Below are 21,262 nucleotides of genomic sequence, written 5' to 3' on the forward strand. Positions count from 1 at the left end.
GTTGAGGCCAGAAGCTTGGACACTTTGCTCTTCTCAGAGACTGGGGGTACTAGGCTAAAAATATACCTATCTTCTCCCTTAAATATTGTTAGTCTAGGGAGTGTGGTTTTCAGGTTCAAATTCACTTCTAATTGCTATTTCATTAATAGGGGGCGCAGGACAATAGGGAGCTGGAGTGATCTGCTAGGTGGGCTAGGACTCTATAAAGGCTAATATTAGAATATGCATGGGCTAGGGGTCTGAGACCTCAGATAGTATTATTGCTATCCCTGCTTTGCCTACTCGTCCTATAGCGATGGGATGTCTAGCAGGCTGTCACCAGAATCAAAGAGATTTACTTGCTTCTCAAACACCCCAAACAACAGAAGTGCAGGAGGAGTGGATAAATAAATGCAGTAGCCAAGGACAACAGTAACAACAGAGGGGAAACAGAGAGACTGGTAAGAGGCTTCCTTCTAAATTATACCAGGAGATGGGTGAAGGCAGAGGTCTGACGGAGGTAGCAGTGAGAAAGCAGACAAGTAGCATTATGGGCAGATCCCGGTGACACCTTGCCTGCAGGTGAACGCTTCTGTTGTAAGACTACATTATCACATAGGAAAGTACATTAAGTAGGGGGAGGGAAACAGGAGGATAGGGAGGAACAAGGAATATGCTGGAGTCAAATCAAAGACTAGCAATGATCGGAAGGTACCTTCAGTGGTCTCAGAAAGACAAGGGCCTACAGGGAAGTAAGAGAGGAGGGGAGAAAGATTGAAAAGAGGGGGCAAAAGGAAGGAGACTTTACTTTGGAGGTGGGAGGGGATTCCACTGATGCTTCTATGGGTGGAGGGAGATGAGGATCTTATACTAGATGAGGTCTGGAGAATTTGGTGCCTGAAAAGTCTACTTGTCTTGGGGGGGGGCGGTTATTGGTAACCCCTGGGGGCATCTGGCACCTGGAGGAGTGGGAGAGCATGGACACAGGAGGGAGATTTCCAGGGAGAGGTAGGGGAAAAAAAGGTCAACAAGAGAGGTTATAGATCAGTGGAGGGTGGGAGGGGCCCTATCATGGGGCAGTGTTTTTTCTGATACCTTTGATAACTGGCATCGTTTTAAGGGTGAGGCACAATGAAAAGGGGAAATCCATGGCATAAGCCCTACAAGGCAGTGGCAAAAAGCGCCAGAAGGCAGACCCTAGAATAAATACCTTGGAAGTTTTGATTATATAAAGAATACAGAGAAATTATGCAGGCAATTATAGGGATCATGAAGAGAATGAGGGTCTAGAGCATCCAATTCAGGCCACACTTGAGGACCTAGAGGGCCACATGTGTCCTTGAGGCTGCAGGTTCCCCACCTCTGGTCTAGAGTAAACAGAAAGAGAAAATGAATAATGAAGAGAGTGAGAGAAATCCTTTTTGGAAAGGGGCACCAAAAAGTAAAATTAAAAAACTAATAAGGATTAGTTGAGGTGGAAAAAAGGAAGGAGGAATCTACTTGAATGAGAGGAAAAAAGAGAGTGAATAACTATATAAACAGATAAAAGCAGGAACAAATAAACAAAACCCTAAAGGGAAAGGGATTAAAAAATAGGAAGAGAGGATTGGGAGTGGGGTGGGGAGGACAACAGAGCCACCTTAAAAGAAGATTAAGGTAATTGAAAGAACATAATACTGCATTTATAGCAGAAGAGGGGAACAACAATAACTTGGGAAAAAACCCAATTTTAGAGATGGAGGAAAATATAACCCTAACTCTTATAACTTTAAATGTGAAGGGATTAAACAATCCAATCAAATGAAAAAGAGTGACATTGGATAAGAAAACAAAATCCTACAATCTGTTGCTTACTAGAAACATATTTCATTTTATTTATTTTTTTTTTAGGCAATTGGGGTTAAGTGACTTGCCTAGGTTCACACAGCTAGTAAGTGTCAAGTATTTGGTCTGAGGCCGGATTTGAACTCAGGTCCTTCTGACTTCAGGGCTGGTGCTCTATCCTAGCTGCCCCCTAGAAACATATTTTAAAACAAAGACATACAAAAAAGGAAACTGAAGGGACAGAAAAGTGTTACTTTGCATTAAGTGAATCAAAAAAATCAGGAGTTGTCATCATGCTATCAGACAAAGCAAACACAAACATTCAAAAAATTAAAAGACAAACAAGAAAACTATATTATGCTAAAATGAACCATAGACAATAAGCCAATATCAGTAATAAACATTTATCTTCCAAATGACTTATCATCCAAATTCATAAAGGAAACATTATCTGAGTTTCAAGAAGACATAAACAAAATAATGACAGGAGACGTCATTATCCTTCTATCAATTTTGAATAAGTCTAATAGAAAGATAAAAGGGAAAATGTGGAATTAAACAAATTTCTGGAGAAACTAGAGTTATGGCATTTTTTAAACAGGACAGAAAAAAAAAATGTACATATCTCTGCACCACATGGAATTTTTACAAAAACCGACCCTGTACGAGGGCACAGCAAACAAATGTAAAAAGGCAGAAATAGTCAATATATCTTTAACAGACCTTAATGCAATATGAATAGAGATCAGTTCAGGGATAACAGACAAAAGATTCAGACCTGAATGGAGACTTAACAATGAAATCTTAAATAATGAGTGGGTCAAAAGATAAATCTTAGAAACAATAACTATGTGAAAGAAAATAAAAATGATAAAACAACATACTAAAATTTCTGGGATACAACTAAAGCAGTCCTCATGGGGGAAATCATATACTTACAATTATACATTAACAAAATAGAAAAAGAGAAGATTAATGAACTGAATATACATTTAAAAGTTAGAAAATCAGCAAATAAACAAACCTAAAATAAACATAACAGAGACGATATTTAAATTAGAGAGGAAAGAGATCAGTTGGAAGCAAAAATCCCCATAGAAATCATAAATAAAACTAAAAACTGGTTATTTGAAAGGACTAATAAAATTGATAAATCCTTAATCTGATTTAAAAGAAAATTAAATCAATAAGGCAAAATCAGAGCAAAGCCAGAATAAAAAAAATTAACATTATCAATTATCTATTTTGTATTGTATTTTTATTTTGTTAAACATTTCCCAATTACATTTTAATCTGGTGGGAGTTTTGCAGGCCACCTGTTACAAATCTAATGGTCACTTGAGTGTTTGACCCTCTGCCGTAGAGATCCCCTCCAGTGAAATTAGCAAAGTGTCCTTCAGAAAGATATTGCAGGTGGGAATTTTCACACCCCTGAGTTTAGATTGACTTTTTAAAGTACTAGATTTAACTCTGGACTCCTCAGTTTTCTCTTAGCAATTGTGGAACTGGATCCATTAACTCACCATTCTGCAGCTAAGACCATGCTTTGCTTTTAAAAGTTCTGATAGAAGTTCTCACTGTAGCTCAGTCTTTGTCATACCCTTCTTGCTTCATATTAGGTGATGTCAGGCTTATACTAACCTTCACTTCATATGTTATTTTCATCCCAGAGGCTGGACATCATCACATTTCCCTTGCATTTTACTCCTAAGTTAGAAGTATCTGTCCAGCTCAGTTTGATGCTTGACTGATAGAAAAAGATGTTTGCCTTTGTGATCACTGATTGATGCCTGTTCCTTGAGCTTGCTGACTTCTCTCTCACCTTAAAAAATTGCCCGCTTCTCTTGTACCTGTACTGCCAGAAGCAGAGATTTTAGTTTCTCCGTGGATTTGTTTGAAGCATTCCTCTCAGTCCAGTCCAGTGGTTGATGCTAATGGGTGTCTGCCTGTTCCTCCATGGTCTAGTGGGAATCACTCTTACCCCTCCTTGGCCAGTCTGAGCGTGGATATCTCAGCAGACGGCCATGCCATGCCACAGTCACTGGGCAGCACCTGAAAATTTCTCAAAGTGGATAAGGCACCTTGTGGCTAGCTTTTTCTCCCTCCCTCACTGCCATTTCCTTTTTTAAATTGCTCAGCTCTTTGGGAATTCCATGCAGCAGAAGAGAACAGAAGACAGAGCGAAAGGGGTATTATATCAGTTTTCAGAAAAATTTCTTGTCTCTGTTTGTTCTTCATCCCTAAGTCTGACCTTTTTCACTCTGCTTTGTGGTTTCTGTTCCATTGGGTCATTCCTTTCCAAATTAATTTAGATCGATGTAAGGAAAACCTGCCTATCCATCATAGCTGTCCCAAAGTGGAAGGGTGGCTTCAGCTGGCAGTGGGTTCCCCCATAGAGGTTTTCAGCTAGTGGCTGGATGACCACTTGTCTCAGATGTTATAGATAAGTACTATGACTGTTCCTGTCCAATCTTGCCTCTGAGGTCACTTATAGATCTAATTCTGTGATTGGTCATCTTCTTTCATAGAATCACAGGGAGGAATCCCCATTATAACCAGCCTTTTTCTGTCAGTAGAGGGCAGCATTGGCACAGCTGTGGGTGGGCCTGGTAAAGGGAAACCCAGGGAGTAAAAGAAGTGAAATATTTCTTCAAACCAACCTCAGAGCCCAACCCACACTCTGTAGTGGGTTCAGCCACAAATAACATATTCTTTGCAAAGCTGATCTCTTTTCTTTCTGAGCAGAGCTTGAAGATTTTTTTTTATTTTCCTACCCTTGCATTTTTCCAATGTTTACCTTGTTTATTGGAAATCAAAGGCCAGAAAAGTTTATTTCTGTCATATTGCTCTTGTTTTCCTTTTCTTTTCTCTCTTTTCATCTTCTCTCCTCTCCTTACTTTTCTTCTCCTCTTCTCTCTTTTCCTTTCCTTTTTTTACTTTAAATTTTATTTCACTTAATCCAATTTAGTAGACAATTAGCATCAGGTAAGTATTTCCTTTCCTTTTTTTAAACTAAATTTTTGTTATCTTTTATTTTATGTAATCTAGATTCTCCCCTGTGATTCTCCCTTACCCCTCAGAAAGCCATCCCTTAAAAAAAAAAAAAGGATGTTTTAAAAAGAGAGAGGAGAAACAGAAGAAGAGGAAAGAATTGTCAAATTGATTCATAGGAAAAAAATCTGATATTATAAGCAACGTTCCACACCTATGGACCTTGACCTCTGCAAAGGAAGAGGAGATGGGGGGGGGATTATCTTTTCCTGTCTCTTGGTTGGGACCAAGCTTGGTTTTTGTCATTGCACAGCATTCACTTTTGATTGTTTTGAGGTTGTTGTAGTCATTGTGTATATTGTTTTCTTGGCTGTGCTTACTTCACTCTGCATCAGTTCATGTAGAGCTTTCCATGCTTCCTGTATTCATCACATTCATCATTTGTTACAGGAACATTCCACTACATTCATGTACCACAAATTTATTTAGCCATTCCCTGGTCTATGGACTGAGCTACTTTGTTTCCAGTTCTTTTCTACCACAAGTTCTGCTGTAAATACTAGGATGTAGTGTGGTAGTTGTTTTTCCAGTCATGACTAATTCTTTGTGACCCCATTTGGGATTTTCTTGGCAAAGATACTGAAGTGGTTTACTATGTCCTGCTCCAGCTCATTTTACAAATGAGGAAACTGAGGCAAACAGGGTTAAGTGACTTCGCCAGGGTCACACAACTAGGAAGTGTCTGAGGATGGATTTGAACTCAGGAAGACGTCTTTCTGACTCCAGGCCTGGTGGCCTACCCACTGCATTACCTAGCAATAATTCAAGGGTGGGGAACCTTTGGCTTCAGGGCCAGATGTGGCCCTGTAAGTCCTCAAGTTCAGGTTCCCCACCCCTGAGTCCTAGCTGCCCATTTGATATATATGGAGTCCCATTTCATTCTTTTTTTTTTTTTTTTTTTTAATGAGGCAGTTGGGTAAGTATCGTGTCTGAGACTGGATTTGTACTCAGGTCCTGTTGACTCCAGGGCCAGTGCTCTATCCACTGTGCCACCTAGCTGCCCCACTTCATTCTTTTTAATGTTTTTTTTTAAAATCAATATTAATACATTTTAGGTGTTTTGTTCTGTTTTGTTTTTGACCAATCGAGACTCCTATTTGGGTTATTGTTTTACCTTCACAGCATTTCTCACAATTGTCCCTTTTTCTCTAGTCACATGGCTATCACCTTAGTCCAGGCCCTCATCACCTAATGCCTGAACTATGACTGTGGCTTCCCAATTGTTCTTGCATCAGGCCTCTCCCCTCTCTAATCAATCCATTCTCCACAAGGCTGCCAAAGTCTCTTCATTTAAACACAGGTCTGACTATTTAACTCCTCTACTCAGTATACTCTGGTAAATGCCACTCCTTACTGCCTCTCCGTTCAGGTATAAGCTCCTCTGCTTGGTTTTTAAAGTCCTTCACATCCAGGCCCCCCTGCCCTTTCAGCCTTATTGTATATTACTCCCTTTCCCATATGCTGTGGTCTAGCTAAACTGGCCTTCTATTCCTTACATGCCTAGAAGAGAAACCATCCTACTTCTTGCTCCCCCCAGCCACTTCCAGACCATCCCTCTGCTGCCATGACTTCACAAGCTCTCCTTCGAGGTTCATTCCATCCATCTATATCACCCTATCCAGATCCTTATTGTAGTCATTTATGAGTTTTCAGGGTATTCCTCCTTCCTCAAAAAGTTCAGCACCTGGCTTATAGGCTTTCCTCTCCTCCTGATCCTTGGCCTTTATTTTTGGAGTCTTCAACATTCACATTAACAACCTTGGACTCCCAGGTAATCAACCTCCTCAATTCCCAGAACCTCCTCCTTGACTCTATTTCATCTGGCCACTGTGACATTTAAAAAATTTGAGAGACATAGTTTCTGGGTAGTTTATCATTTTATTAACAATATTAGCATTTTATTAATAAAAGAGGCCAGTGGCACTCTTGAATGCCAAAGGCCCCTGGTGGCAATGAGTTCACAGTTTATATGCCCTTGGAAGAGTGGGAGTTCCTGAAGGTGGCAATCAACATTGATTGGTTAACAATGAGAGAATGAATATTACAATGAGATGTGGGCTCATTCTAATGAGGGTCTTGGGGGTATATGACTTGGATCACCTAAGTCTTGGTCAAACAGACTTATCAATTTCCATATCACTGTCTGACAAAAGGGAGAATCCACATTTTCCCAGGTCTATTGGAGTAAACACAATGAACAGGAATCCATCCATTCACCCAAACTTAGAATTTCTTTTACTATCTGATTAGATCTTAGTTTAGATAAGTTTTTGCCCAGGATTTCCCACACTGGTTGACTTTTGGATGAAGTAGAAAAGGAGAAAAAACATGGTCCTATTTCAATAATTAGTTATTAATATATGAAAGAAATGACAATTTCTCTCACCACTCACAGGAATGGTTAGACCTTGACCTCATTATCATCTAAAACTGCTCTGTCTCCTTTTTCTAAACCTGATTTTTACCCTCATTATCTCTTCCAGACCCTCTTCCCCTCCTCATTCTTCCAGTCCATTGCTCCTATTTTGGCTTCACCTTCCTCGATTTGGTCTCAATCCAATTGGTTCAACAATGCATTGTACTATGCCTTTGAATCCTTTGTCCTATCAATTATCCTAATAATATTTATGCCCTGTCAATTCTCAGTTTGGAGTTATTTTGACTATCTGCTTCTGCCTGTCCTACTTCTGGTGGAGGAAGTCATGCAACTGTGCTGACTGGGTTCTCTACCATTTCATGTTATCTAATCTCGTTTGGATTCATCAACACAACCCATGGGTGGAACCTGTGGGTGGAACACAACCCTAAGTGGAACAGTGGATAGAACACTGGCCTCAGAATCAGGAAGACTCATCTTCATGAGTTCAAATCTGCCTTCAGACACTTCCTAGCTGTGTGACCCTGGGCAAGTCACTTGACCCCAATGCCTAGCTTAAAAAAAAAAAAGACCACAATGGGTATTAGGGAAGACATGAGTGTACTAGAGACAGCTTGCTCCAACTTATGAGAGCCACTTGTTAAAATTTCAGTGTGAGCCTTTATATCTCCGAAATTGGCAAATGCTACAAATCAGGGCTTTATTGTTTTGTTGGTTGTGTAAATTTAAGAAAGTGATGGAGAAAATGTTAATAACCTGAAATATGTCATGAATTCACTTCCCATCCCCCCACCCCCGAGCCAGTTGTTAAACATTTATCAGCACACCCTACTCCCCAAGGTGGCCCATTCCAATTTTAGATAGCTTTGTTAGGATATTTTCCCTCATGTTGAGCTGAAATTTACCTTCCTGTCTCTTGCACCCAGTGCTCCTACTTCTGTTCTCTGGGTCTGAGCAGAGTAAGTTTAATTCATCTTCCATATGTTGAAACTTCAAATCTTCTGTACTCCTTTTATTTGCCCTTGATTATCTATCATATTCCCTGTAGCAGCTGTTCTGAACCATCTCACTTCCCCTTGGGAACCCAGTACTACCTCAAACCTCTTTCTCTCTCACATCTGTGCTGTGGATTCCTATTTTGCTGAGAATATCAAGGTCACCCAAGTACATTTTTCCTGTATTATATTTATCTATATAAATTATATTTACATATTTATTATGTATATTATATTTATATATGTATTATATTTATCTACATATATAGCTATGAACATGTCCTCTGCCTCTAGTATTGACTTTCTTTTTAAAATTTTTTTCCAATTACAAGCAAAAACAATTTTTAACATTTGTTTTTAAAATTTTGAATTCCAAATTCTCTCCCTCCTCTCCCCTTATTGAGAAGGCAAGCAATTTGATATGTGCAGTCAAGCAAAACATATTTCCATATTAGTCATGTTGTGAAAGCAAACACAGACAAAAAAAAAAACAAACAAAACAGCCAAGCCTAATAAAGAAAATAGTATGCTTCAATCTGCATTCAGACTCCATCAGTTCTTTCTCAGGAGGTGGATAGTATTTTTAATCATAAGTCCTTCAGAATGGTCTTGGATCATTGTATTGCTGTCCACATATCTATCTGTGATGCAGGGAGTGAGTGATTCAGTGGGAAGCTTGGCCTTTCTAGGGGGCTAGATGGTACAATGGATAATCTAGTACTGGGCCTGGAATCAGGAAGATCTGAATTCAAATTCCACCTCAGGTACTTATTAGCTGTGTTGCTTTGAGTTAATCTCTGTTTGCCTCATTTTCCTCATCTGTAAAGTAGGGATACTAATAGTATCTATCTTCCAGGGTTCGTGAGGATAAAATGAGATAATAGTTGTAAAGTTCCTTGCTAACCTATGTAGATATCAATAATTATAGCTATATTATTAGGTTGTATCCTACCAAGGCCACCTGCTTGGCAGGGAATTGTTGGGGGGGTAGAGCTTCTGAGTCAGAAATCTTGGGAAATCCTTCACTCACTGAGCCAAAAAACCCCCCAAAATCTGGGGAACTCGAGCAATTTGAGGCCATTGCCACTGCTTAGAAATGGTTCCTAAGCCGGGAGTTTGAGGCTTCTGAGATCACACATGTGCCTTATAATGACGATGGGTTTTTTTTAGGTTTTATTGATCCCTCATCTTTTTTACATTCCAGTCATTTCCAAAAATGTCTTTCCTCCCTAACTAAAGCCTTGTTTTACACCAAAGAAGAAAAAAAATAAAGTTAAATAAAACCAACTGACACATGTACCCCAACTTGAGAGGCAGCGTGGGATGGGGGAACAACTGACATCTGACAACTTGGGTTTTAATCCTGGCTTTGCCACTTTACTGCCTTGGGAATATCACTTAAACTCTCTGGGCCTCCGTTTCCTCAACTGTAAAATGAAAGACTGGATTAGATGCTCTTTAACTCTATATGATCCTATCACCACGTATGCATTTCACACCCATGGTGTCCCATCTCTTCAAGGGAAGGATTTTTCAGGAGTCTGAGACAACTGCTGATGCAGATCCCTAGTCTTTGGCGACCCCTGCTGGAGGGTTAGCAGCACAACAGGCAGACTTGCCATGGTAGCCCTAAGAGGTCTTTGCCCATCTCCGCAGCCAGAAAATAAAATCGCACCCTACCAGTAAGCAGGGTCAGTAATTATGGAAACTCCCAGTTAAGGGGAAGGGCAATCTGTGTCTTCAACATTTACCTGGATTGAGACCACATGTGAAATCTAAAAAATATTGATCAGGTCAGTTAGGAGGCTATACCTGGGGACACTGAGATGCATTTGCATGCAGAGAAGTCACAACAGAGGGCATTTTCCAGAGACCGGGAAGCTGAAATAAAGCTAGTGTCAAAGGGTGACAGAGAGTTGATGTTCAATGTAAGCTGCCTCCCTGAAGCTTAGGCCTCAGATGCTTTCTTGATCATTGCTGTGGCCTGTGTACCCTGTCTCCACCAAGTGCTGGTACCCTAGGATGGGTAGCATGGGAAGCATGTCCCCTTCAAACTTAGTCTGGAGACATAGGGCTGGAGTCTGTACCATGCCTTTCCTGGCCTCCACAGGCTTGCCTGGTCCTGACTCTCCCTCTGCAAAGAGCCCAAACAACCCAATTTTGTTGTTGATCAGTCGTTTTCAGTCATGAAACTTCCTTTTAAAAACACTAGAAGATCTATTCCATTTTGTGACTGTTGTCTTTTTTGTTTAATCTAAAAATATTCTTTGGACACTCTAGGCTTGTGTTGTTATTATTTAGTTGGATCTGACTCTTTGTGACCCCATTTGGGGTTTTCTTGGCAAAGGTAATGGAGTAGTTTGCTGTATCCTTCTCCAGCTCATTTTACAGATGAGGAAATAGAGGCAAACAGGGTTAAGTGACTCGCCCAGGGTTACACAGCTAATAAGTGTCTGAGGTTGGATTTGAATTCAGGAAGACATCTTCCTGACTCCAGGCCTGGTACTCTATCCATTGCACCATCTAGCTGCCCCCCAAGGACCTCCATCAAAGTCAGATAGCTTAACTCTTCATCACTAACTAGAAACATTCCTTCTGTTCCTCAAGTTTCCTTGCTACAGGTTGCTCCCACAGGTCAATAATGGAGACAATGCAGTTCAGCTGAGGACAGATGAGGAAACCCAGGCCCGGCGAGGTCAAGCAGCTAGTGCAACATCACGTAGAGATTAATATGTAGAAACGAGATTTGAACCGAAAGATAGGATATATGATGACTAAAGTCTCCGAAATTATAAATGGCAAGGCTAGAACATGGATTTGTTCACCTGATCACAAAGTATTGAAATGAGGATACTCCTTGAAACTGAAGATAGGTGGATTTAGGGCAAATTAAAGTATAACAGGTGAAAGTATAACAATAATAAATATATATAATATATTTTATATATATAATAATAAATATAACAATAATAAAGGTAAAGTATAACAGATGGGGGCAGAAGTCTTCAGTGTCTGTGGAAAGACTGGAGGCAGGAATGTATGTAATCTATTGAACTAGTTCATATGAGATTAAAAAGAAGCTGAATTAGGGTGATGGTAGTTAGGGACAGCTGGATGACTCAGTGAATAGAATGCTGGGCCTGGAGTCAAAAAGACTTTGAATTCAAATCTGGCTTCAGACACTTACTAGTTGCGTGACTTTGGGAAAGTCACTTTAGCCTCTATTTGCCTTAATCTATTGGAGAAAGAAATAGCAAAGCACTGCAGTATTTTTGCCAAGAAAACCCCAGATGGGGTCACGACTGAACAGTTGTTGGAACAGAAGAGAGGAGACAGAGTCATGTGTTGCCACCTCTACCCTGCTGCTGCACTTCTAGGTGGTAGCCATGGAAGGAGCTGCAGGAGGGGGATCCAGAGTGTTTTATCTCCATTGGTAGCCCAGTGCACCTGGGGTCAGCAGCTTTGCTGTTACCTCTCCCACCCCAGAGTAAGCACAGAGTATCTCAGGTTCCAAAAGAAGAACATGGCTGTCTGTAAGGTGTTGCTAGGTCTCTGAATGAAGAGCAAGGTCTTCTATCTGTTTGCAGGATCCTCTGGAGCCTACAGGAGCCTAAGTTTCTGGAGAGTACCTGAGGCAAATAGACTAGCCCCCTGTACCAGGAATGTTCACCCTTGAAGACATTACCTCTGTCAATAACATTCAGCCTATTTACCTAAGATCCCAACTAAGGCTTTCTAAATGACTAACCCACAAGAGCTTCACCTCCACCACCATCCCACAAAGGCAGATCATACTGCTTTTTGCTTCCCCCACGATCACCTGAAATACCTTTGTGTGAAATTCACTGATGTCATCAAGAGCCCAGCTTGAGTACCTGCTTAAGAATCTACAGGAGTTGTACCTGGTAGGAAATGTGAACTCTGAAAACAATAAGATGAGAATACTGGAGTCTTTGCCACATTTCGCTGTTAGTTTTTCACAATAATTGCACTAAACTGGTGGTACTTAATAGCTTTGAATAAATGATGATTTTAGCTCATTAGAACTCCAGACCTGTGGACTGGAGAGAAATCCCTCATCCCATTTACAGCGTCTTTAATGTACAGGAACTGGATCTGAAATCCGAAAGCACATGCACGACTGAGGAAATAATCAATTCCAGTCCTTGAAAGGACTAACTTGCTAGAAATTGTAGCATAACTAAGTGGTGAACTTCCCGCGGCCCCCCCCCCCCCCCCCCCCCCCCCCCATTACCGACATCAAGATCTTGGAATCACACAAGCTTGAGTCCTTGTCCATGGTAGTATTCAGTTTGTAGAAACTCTGATGTAGGATCTCAGATGTAGGTGATCTCTATAAACATAGGCTCCGGAATCTGCAGCATTTTCACCTCATCAGAAACAAAGTGGACATTCTGCCCAAACAATTATTTAACTGACTTAAATTGAGGACTTTCTATGGCAAAACTACATCATCTCAATCCCAGGAAAAAAGTCAGTCAGTTATCGAAGCTTACTCAGAACTGAAAGAAGACTGCTCAGACCACCTGTCATTCCAGGTAGGGAGGACAATTGTCAACTCCTCAAGAAGAGCAGGCTGGCTGTGGAAAATAATCTCTTTGAAACTTTGCTAAGAGGAGTCAAAGAAGCATTGAGCCAGGATATAGATGCCCCCTTTGTAGATGGGATTTAAGTAGAGATGACACATGCACAGCCATGGGTGGAAAAGACTCCTTCGACTGCAAATGCTCATGTACAAGTTATTGAAAGATGATCCAGTAGGAGCTGAGATGTCTTTAAAGGAGGGGGGAAAGAAAGAAAAACGCCACAGCCAGTAGCTGAGGAAGAGGGAGAGAGGGAAGGAGAGAGAAAAGAAAGGAGATAGGGGGGGGGAAGAGGGGAGGGGTAAAGAAGGAGAGAGACAGAAACAGAGAGAGAAAAACAGAGTGAGAGATACACACAAGGAGAAATAGAAACAGAATGAGAGAAACAGAGAGAAAGAGACACAGACACAAAGAGTAGAAGCCTGAGTGTTCGGTGCTCATAGTGTTTTAAGACATTTTCAAATTTTTCCATTTTCTTTTTATTTTTGTGGGAAGGGAAAGACAAAATATAATCATTATTCTCAATTTCTTTTTTAAAATTGTGGTTTGGATACTGCCATTATTGAATATTTACAAATTGCTTACTTGTCAAATAAATGATTAAATCAACACTTCCTTGCCAAAAAGAACAGAAAAGGGAACAGATGTAAGATTCATTGTGGAGATAGAATAGGTAGAATTATTTGCTATTTAAATTTAGCAACTAGTTGGAAGTGGTTGTTGAGGGAGAAGGAAGGGTCAAAGATGACCCTGAGGCTTTGAGCTTGAGGATGTGAGGAGTTAAGAGGACAGTGTTGCCATGAACAAAAAAAAAATATGGAAGTTAGGAAGAGTTTGGAAGTTTGGAAGAGAAAATGGTGAATTCCTTTCAGACATGTTGAGTTTGAAGTTCTAGCAGGATATTCAGAAAGAATTCAGTATCTAGTAGGCAGCTGGAAATGTAGATCTTAAGATTCTGGAGACAAGTTGGGGCTAGAAATGCAGATTTGAGAGTTATTTGTAGAGAGGTGATAGTTTAACCAGGGGTGAGGAACCTGCAGCCTCGGGGCCACATGTGGTTCTCTAGGTCCTCAAGTGTGGCCTTTTGACTGAGTCCCACTTGGCCTCGAGGCTGCAGGTTCCCCACCCCTGCCCTAGATGAATAATATTTAAGGGAACAGATAGACATAATTCTAGCCTGGTAGCCCCTCTCTCTGAGGAGAGCAGAGGGGCTAAACTTCTGGCCCCAACCTCCCACTTTCCTTCCTGGAAAGAATTAAAGCCTATCTTGGAGAAGGGTTGGGGGAGAAGAGGTTCATCTATTTTGCCTCCCTTTGAATCACACACTAATACCTTCATGCTACTTATGAGAGATAGCCCTTGTCACCTCTGCATTAGAAGTTTGTGAAGAGTCAACAAGGAAACAAAGACGGATCAGTCAGAGAGGTAGGAAGGGAGCCAGGAGACCACAATGTCTTGGAAGCCAAGGAAAGAGAAGAACATGAACTGTTTCAACAAATGCTGTCCAGATGGTCAAAGAGAGCAAAGATGATGGGAGAAAGGCCCAGGATTTGTTGATTAGGAGACAGCCATTTTGGTGGAGGGCTGGAGATGAAGACAAATCGCAAGGACTTAAGGAGTGAGTGGGTGGAGAGGTAGGAGCCTCAAAGGTATGGTCTTCCAAGAAGTTTGTAGGTGAAAAGAATGATGGGGTAGCAGACTCAACCTGGAAGGAAAGTTTCTTTTTAGTATGAGGGGAGATATCAGCATATTTTTAGGGTGAAGAAAGAGCATCAAAGAAGGAAAAGACTGAAGATACATGAGAGAGGGAATGATGATGGATGGATCAAGGTTTGTGAGATCAGAGGTTTATTATTTTTTTAGGCTTCTTGCTCGCTTGCTCATTTAGTATGCGTATTTGTGTTGCATGTGGAAAAAAACCCCAAAACCTAGTGCTTCTCACCCCAATCTGACTCCACCCTACCCACAACCAGTGGTTAACTGCCCAACTGCCAGTTAAAATCAACTGCTACCCACAGACTTTCCCAGAATGCCTTGCAACTGCCCTTGAGACCTCGTTCCTGACCATACATTCTAGTCACTAAAACAGAAAACTAACGCATCTTCCAGATTCAGTGGGCCACTCTAAGAGGTGGCTCAATCCTACTTCTCTTGCCTGCGGCTGAACCTGCTACCACTTAAAAGTAAACCGCACTTGACACAGGAAGAATAACTGGGCTCTCTGCCCTGGGGCCTCTTGCTTTAATAAACAAAGTTGTGATCTCACTTTCCTATCCCTCCAGGGCTGCTTTCACAGGCTGACTTCCTTCCTCTTTCCTTCCCTCACATGGCCTCACAGGCTTTAGTAAGGAGCCCACTTATGGTCGGTGGTCTCAGACAGGCAAGGCAAACCAGCAAACTGGTTGGAACGGCCCCAGGGGGTGGTGGGATGTGAAAAGTCTTTGGGTACTTTTTTGACCTTTCTTGCCCTTCCATGGCAGCTTGAATGGAGGCTCAGTTCTGCCCTTTTACCTGTGTCTCAGCTCTGCATAGCATGTGGGTAAGGACGAAAGGAAACTTCATGGGTTTGTGAGCTATGGCTAGAAAACTTGTAATTAGGAATTGTAGCTGGAGGATTTAAGACTCAGTAGCCAAAAGAGCTTCATGAACAGTTTAGTAGAATCTTGGCCCTGGGATTATTGCTTCTTGGTTCCAGCATGATTTCCCCAGCAAGCCAGCTGGGAACTGCCAGGTGGGGGCCCTCAATGGTTTCAGAGAACGTGGTCCACTGCCATCACCAAGGTTGGTCAATAGAGGGTATTCTAACACATACAACCCTCTCTCTCTCTCTCCTTTGCTCCTTTTTAGCTCCTCCTATCCTCCTCACCCCGCCCCTAGACACCTGGAAAATGCTCAGTTCTGTGAGAGGAAGGGTGGTGTCATGAAAAGCCCATTGGATATGGAGTTGGAAGACTGGAGTTCAACTCTTGAGTCTGTCATTTACTAGCTGAGTGAGCTTGGGTAAATCCCCTAATCTCTCAGAGTCTCAGTTTTCTCACTAATCAAATGAAGGTACCTTATTAGACTTGTTGTGAATGTCAAATGAGAAAAATGAAAAAAAAAAGCTTTGTAGCTTCAAAATATTATATAGCTATAAGCAATTGCTGTCTTTAGGCAGACATTCTATTACTTTTTTAGAATATGAGATCTTTAAAACATACATTGAGAAACATCTTGTGTGCATCCCCCATCCCCACCACAGAAATCTGAGAATCTATGCCTACGTTCAAAGAACATTTTAGGTCAGCCTCTACTATGTAGCTCATGATGCTCTACCAATGTTCCTCTTACTGGACCAATCAAACAGGGGATATATTAATTAAAATAAAAAGACATTTAATTTTACACATAGTAAAATAAATGATAGAGAAAATCCCTCCCCCAGATTGCCATGCTACTGATGGGAGATAGGATATGTGTGTCAGGGCACCGGCATAGATGGAGGTAGATGGATAGGGAACATACATATCTAGGGCAACTTGTGCTTGTAGTGATACATCCCAGCTGGAACCCCTGTTTCTTTTTTCTTTCTTTCTTTTTTTTTTTTAAAGGCAATTGCGGTTAAGTGACTTGCCCAAAGTCACACAGCTAGTAAGTGTCAAGTGTCTGGTCTGATGCTGGATTTGGACTCAGGTCCTCCTGACTCCAGGGCCGGTGCTCTACCCACTGCGCCACCTAGCTGCCCCAGGAACCGCTGTTTCTGCTGCTTCCCCTTTAGAGTCCCTGATGTCATCTGCTGGTTAGATGATGTCATCAGGGGTTTCTCTGCTGCCCTGCCTCACCACCTCTGTTGAACCTGTGGGGCAGGGGTGCTCTCTGCTGTCACCTGCTGGTTAGATTATGTCTATGGCTCTTGTGCCACCTGTTAAATTGCAGCCGGGTGCCATTTTTTCTCTGTTCCTGTAAGGCGAGGTTTCTTATCCTTTTGTCTGTGTGTCATATACACTTTTGACAGTCTGTGAATTCCTCCTCAGCATAATGTTTTAAAATGATTATAATGCGCGGCTCTGCTTGGTTTTAACTCCATGGAACCAGATATCCTTCCTGGGATAATCATATCCTCTCTAACCTTGTCACCATGCTGCTAACCTTGGATATTCAACATCTTCTCACCTCCCTTAGGCTTCTCTCCCCTGTGATTGGAGGGCTGAGGGTGGAGGATTAATTTCCTTCCAAAGCTTTCCTTTATAAAGGCAAAAACTAGACTATCAACTCACTTTACTTTCCATTTGCAGCTCTTCTTGGTTTTAACTCTGGGGGACAAGATGCCCCCATGCAGGACACTCTGTGGTAGCAACCTCCCTGCCCCTTTTTAGCCTCCTTTTGTGTATTTTCTTTTTAATAATTTATTTATTTTTAGTTTTCAACATTCATTTCCATAAGATTTTGAGTTTTAAATTTTCTCCCTTTCCCACTTATCCCCCCCCCAAGATGGTATACAATCTGATACAGGCTCTACTTTGTACATTCATGTTAAGCATACTTTCCCATTAGTCATGATGTAAAGAACAATTAGAACTAATGGGAGGAACCACAAGAATGAAGCAATAAAACAAAACAACAAATGAAAAGGAGAGCAAATAGTATGCTTCCATCTATATTTAGACTCCATAGTTCTTTCTCTGGGTGTGAATCTTTTGTGTATTTTCTTACCCCATTAGATTGTAAGCTCCTCGAGGGCAGAAGCTGTCCTTCCTTTTTCTTATTTGTATCCCCAGAGCTTAGCATGGTTCCTAGCACATAGTAGGTACTTAATAAATATTGATTGAATTGAATTGAAATGCTCAATGTCAGTAAGAGGTTACTAAAAATAAAGATATAATTTTTTTCCCCTCCAAGTTTATGGATGCCCTGAGATCAATCCACCCATGGACTCTAGGATGAGAATCCCTGCTGTAAGAAAATAACCTCGATTAGTACATAGCCATCTCACTCTTTTATTTAAAACTATCCCAATCTTCTTTTATTTAAAGTATAAAGCAACATCCTGTTGGTCAGCCGTTTGAAGCTCTCAGTCTTCTCTAAGTCTGTTTTTTTTTGGGGCTTTTTGATGTTGCCTGAGCTGCTGAGCTGAGGTCTGCTATGAATGAAGGTTCCTTTCACCTCCTTTTCTATTATGCCAAATATGGTCCAGGCAGATCCCTTGGGGAACAGAATCCAAAGAGACTTGGCAGAGCTGGCACCCTCTGCCCAGCTTCACTGCCAGCAGCAACGTTGCTGCTTTCCCTGAGCTTTAAAGGGTTATACTTAGTTCTCTTCAAGGGGAAGCATGGTGGTATGCTACTATACCCCAAGAGTTATCACACACTGGAATAACTGCCTGAGGGAGACTATAGAATCTCCTTCTTTCTCAATCTTTATGAAAATGCTATGGGCCTACATAGATCTTGATATTCTTTTGGGGGTGGATGGTTTTAAAAAGTTTAAGAGGTAGAAGGGACCTTGGGAGTCATGCAGTCCAAACACCCTCATTTAACAAATGAGGGATCTGAAGACCCAGAGGGGTGTAAGGACTTGTTCAAGGCCACACAAGGAGCAAGTAGCACAGCTATGATTCAAACCCAGGGTCTTTGGGCCAAATCCAATGCCTTTAGTATATTTTTGTTGTTGTCCTGTTGTTTTTCAGTCACATCCCACTCTTTGTGACCCCATTTGGGTTTTTTTTTTTGGCTAGGCAATGGGGTTAAGTGACTTGCCCAGGGTCACACAGATAGTCAAGTGTCTGAGGCCGGATTTGAACTCAGGTCCTCCTGACTCCAAGGCTGGAGCTCTATCCACTGCACCAACTAGCTAACACAATTTGGGGTTTTCTTGACAAAGATACTGGAATGATTTGTCATTTCTTTATCTAGCTCATTTTACAGATGAGGGAACTGAGGCAAACACGGTCAAGTGACTTGCCCAGGGTCACACAGCTAGTGAGTGTCTGAGGCTGGATTTGAACTCAGAAAGATGAGTCTTCCTGACTCCAGACTTGGTGTTCTATCCACTGTGCCACCTAATTCCCTGCTATATCGCACAGCTAAATAGGATAAGATTGGGAGTCAGAGATCTTTCATCATATTTGCCAAGAATTTTCAGGAGCTAAGGCAACCGCATCTAGGGAGCTTCCCTATACCTAGCCTTCTCCATCAATTGGCCTCCAAGCTCTTTCCAATCCTAGCATCCTGAGGGAGGAAGTGGTGCTGAGATGGGTAGTGGCCTCCCTTCTTTCCCCTTTTGATTTTTAGTTCTTAAAACTACACTCTAGATGAGGGAAATGAAACTACTTGCCACCCCTGGCCTAGCAACTAGTTGATGTGCAAAAGAGAACGCATTCCCAATCAACCCCAAAGGAAATCCCCTGGTCATGTGCTGGTGACTAGGATGAGCGAGGCTGGCAGATGCTACTTCAATAGTCACCTGATTCCAGAAGGCATAGGAAAGACTTGAGATCTCTAGGAAAGTACCTTCCTGGAGCCCAAGGCAAAGCAAATAAAGAGAAGGAATTTTAAGAGGAAACACAAATTCACTTTAATTCAAAAGGGCAAATGCCATGCCCAAGTCCCTATCACTCCTTACTTGGACCATTTAATAACCTTCTAACTGATCCCTCTGCTTCTAGTCTTTCTCCCAACACATTCTCCACACAGCTGCCAAAGTAACTTTCCCAAGACAAAGGTCTGACCAATTTATTTCTCTGCCTTCATCAAAAATAGTCAGTAGTTCCCTATTGTGTCTAGGACCAAATATATTAAAAAACAACTCCTTACTTTGGCGTTTAAAGCCCTCTTTAATCTGGCTTTAAACTACATTTTCAGAATTATTTAATTATTTCATATTACTTTCCTTGATATATTCTACATCCCAGGTGAATGAACCTTCTAAGTCAGGGGTGGGGAACCTGTGGCCTCAAGGCCACATGTGGCCCTCTAGGTCCTCAAGTGCAGCCCTTTGACTGAATCCCAAAGTCATCTATTCTGTGAAGTTTAGATTCAATCAAAGGGCCACATGTGTCCTCGAGAACGCAGGTTTCCCACCCCTGCTAGGCCATTCAAGGTTATTTGAAAGATGTATGTATATGTGTATGTATATGTAAAATGCATGTGTGTGTATATATATATATACATATGTGTATGTGTGTATATACATACATACAAAAATGCACACACACGCATATATATGGCAGTATAAGCTGTTGGGTGGCAAGATAGATAGAGCACAGGCTTGGAGGACCTGAGTTCAAATCTAGCCTTAGATACTTACTAGCTGTGTGACCCTGGGCAAGTCACTTTAACCTCTGTTTGTCTCCATTTCCTCATCTGTAAAATGGGGATGATAATAGCACCTACCTGCTAAGGTTGTTGTGAGAATCAAATGAGATAATAATTGTACTTAGCACAGTGCCTGCTATGTATAGTAAGTACTATATAAATGTTTTGTTGTTGTTAAGTCATTTTTCAGTTGTGTCAGACACTTTGTGACCCCATTTGGGGTTTTGGCAAATATAATGGAGTGATTTGCCATTTCCTTTTCCCAGCTAATTTAAAGATGAAGAAACTGAGGCAAACAAGGTTAAGTGATTTGCCCAGGGTTACACAGCTAGTAAGTGTCTGAGGCTGGATTTGAACTTAGGAAGAGGAGTCTTCTTGACTTTAGGCCCAGTACTCTGTGTACTATGGTGCCACCTAGCTGTGTATAAATGTTAGCTATTATTATTATTATTATTATTATTATTATTATTATTATTATTATTATTAGTAGTAGTAGTAGTAGTAGTAGTAGTAGTATTAACTTTTTTCTCTCTATGTTACTTTCAGAAATACAAGGTCCTTAAGGGTGGTGACCATTTCATTTTTATCTTTGTATCTTCAGTGCTTACTCTAGTGCCTTGCACAAGAAGCATATGCCTAAGAAATAGTTGTGTTGAGTCAAGCAAGATATGAGCAGAATTTGGTAGTTCCCTGTGTATCCACAGTCATCTCTTTAGACAACTCCTCCATTTTCCTCCTCTTTGTAACTGCTTCTCTTTCTGTCTTCAGAATTACATTCCTGAAAGTCATGGAATCATCGAATTTTAGCATTGGAAGGAACCTTAGTGGCCACGTAGTCTAATCCATAGATGAAAAGAATCCCCAGTAATACCAGTCAATCAACAGAAATTTATTTATTATACATCAGGACGTGCTATTTTTAAACTGGTCATCCAGACTCTGCTTGAAGACTTTCTGTGAGGGAGAACTCACTGCCTGCTGAAGCAGCCCCTTCCACTTATGGACAGTTCTAATTATGGGGAAGTTTTCTCCAACTTCAAGGCTAAATTTAACTCTTTTCTATTTCCACCTCATTGCTCCTGGTTTTCCTTCTGGGACTAAATAGAACGAGCCTAATCTGTCTTTCCCACAATGGCTCTT

Source organism: Vombatus ursinus, unplaced genomic scaffold, assembly GCF_900497805.2.
Source record: "Vombatus ursinus unplaced genomic scaffold, bare-nosed wombat genome assembly UNPS02014959.1, whole genome shotgun sequence".
NCBI classification, from domain to species: domain Eukaryota; kingdom Metazoa; phylum Chordata; class Mammalia; order Diprotodontia; family Vombatidae; genus Vombatus; species Vombatus ursinus.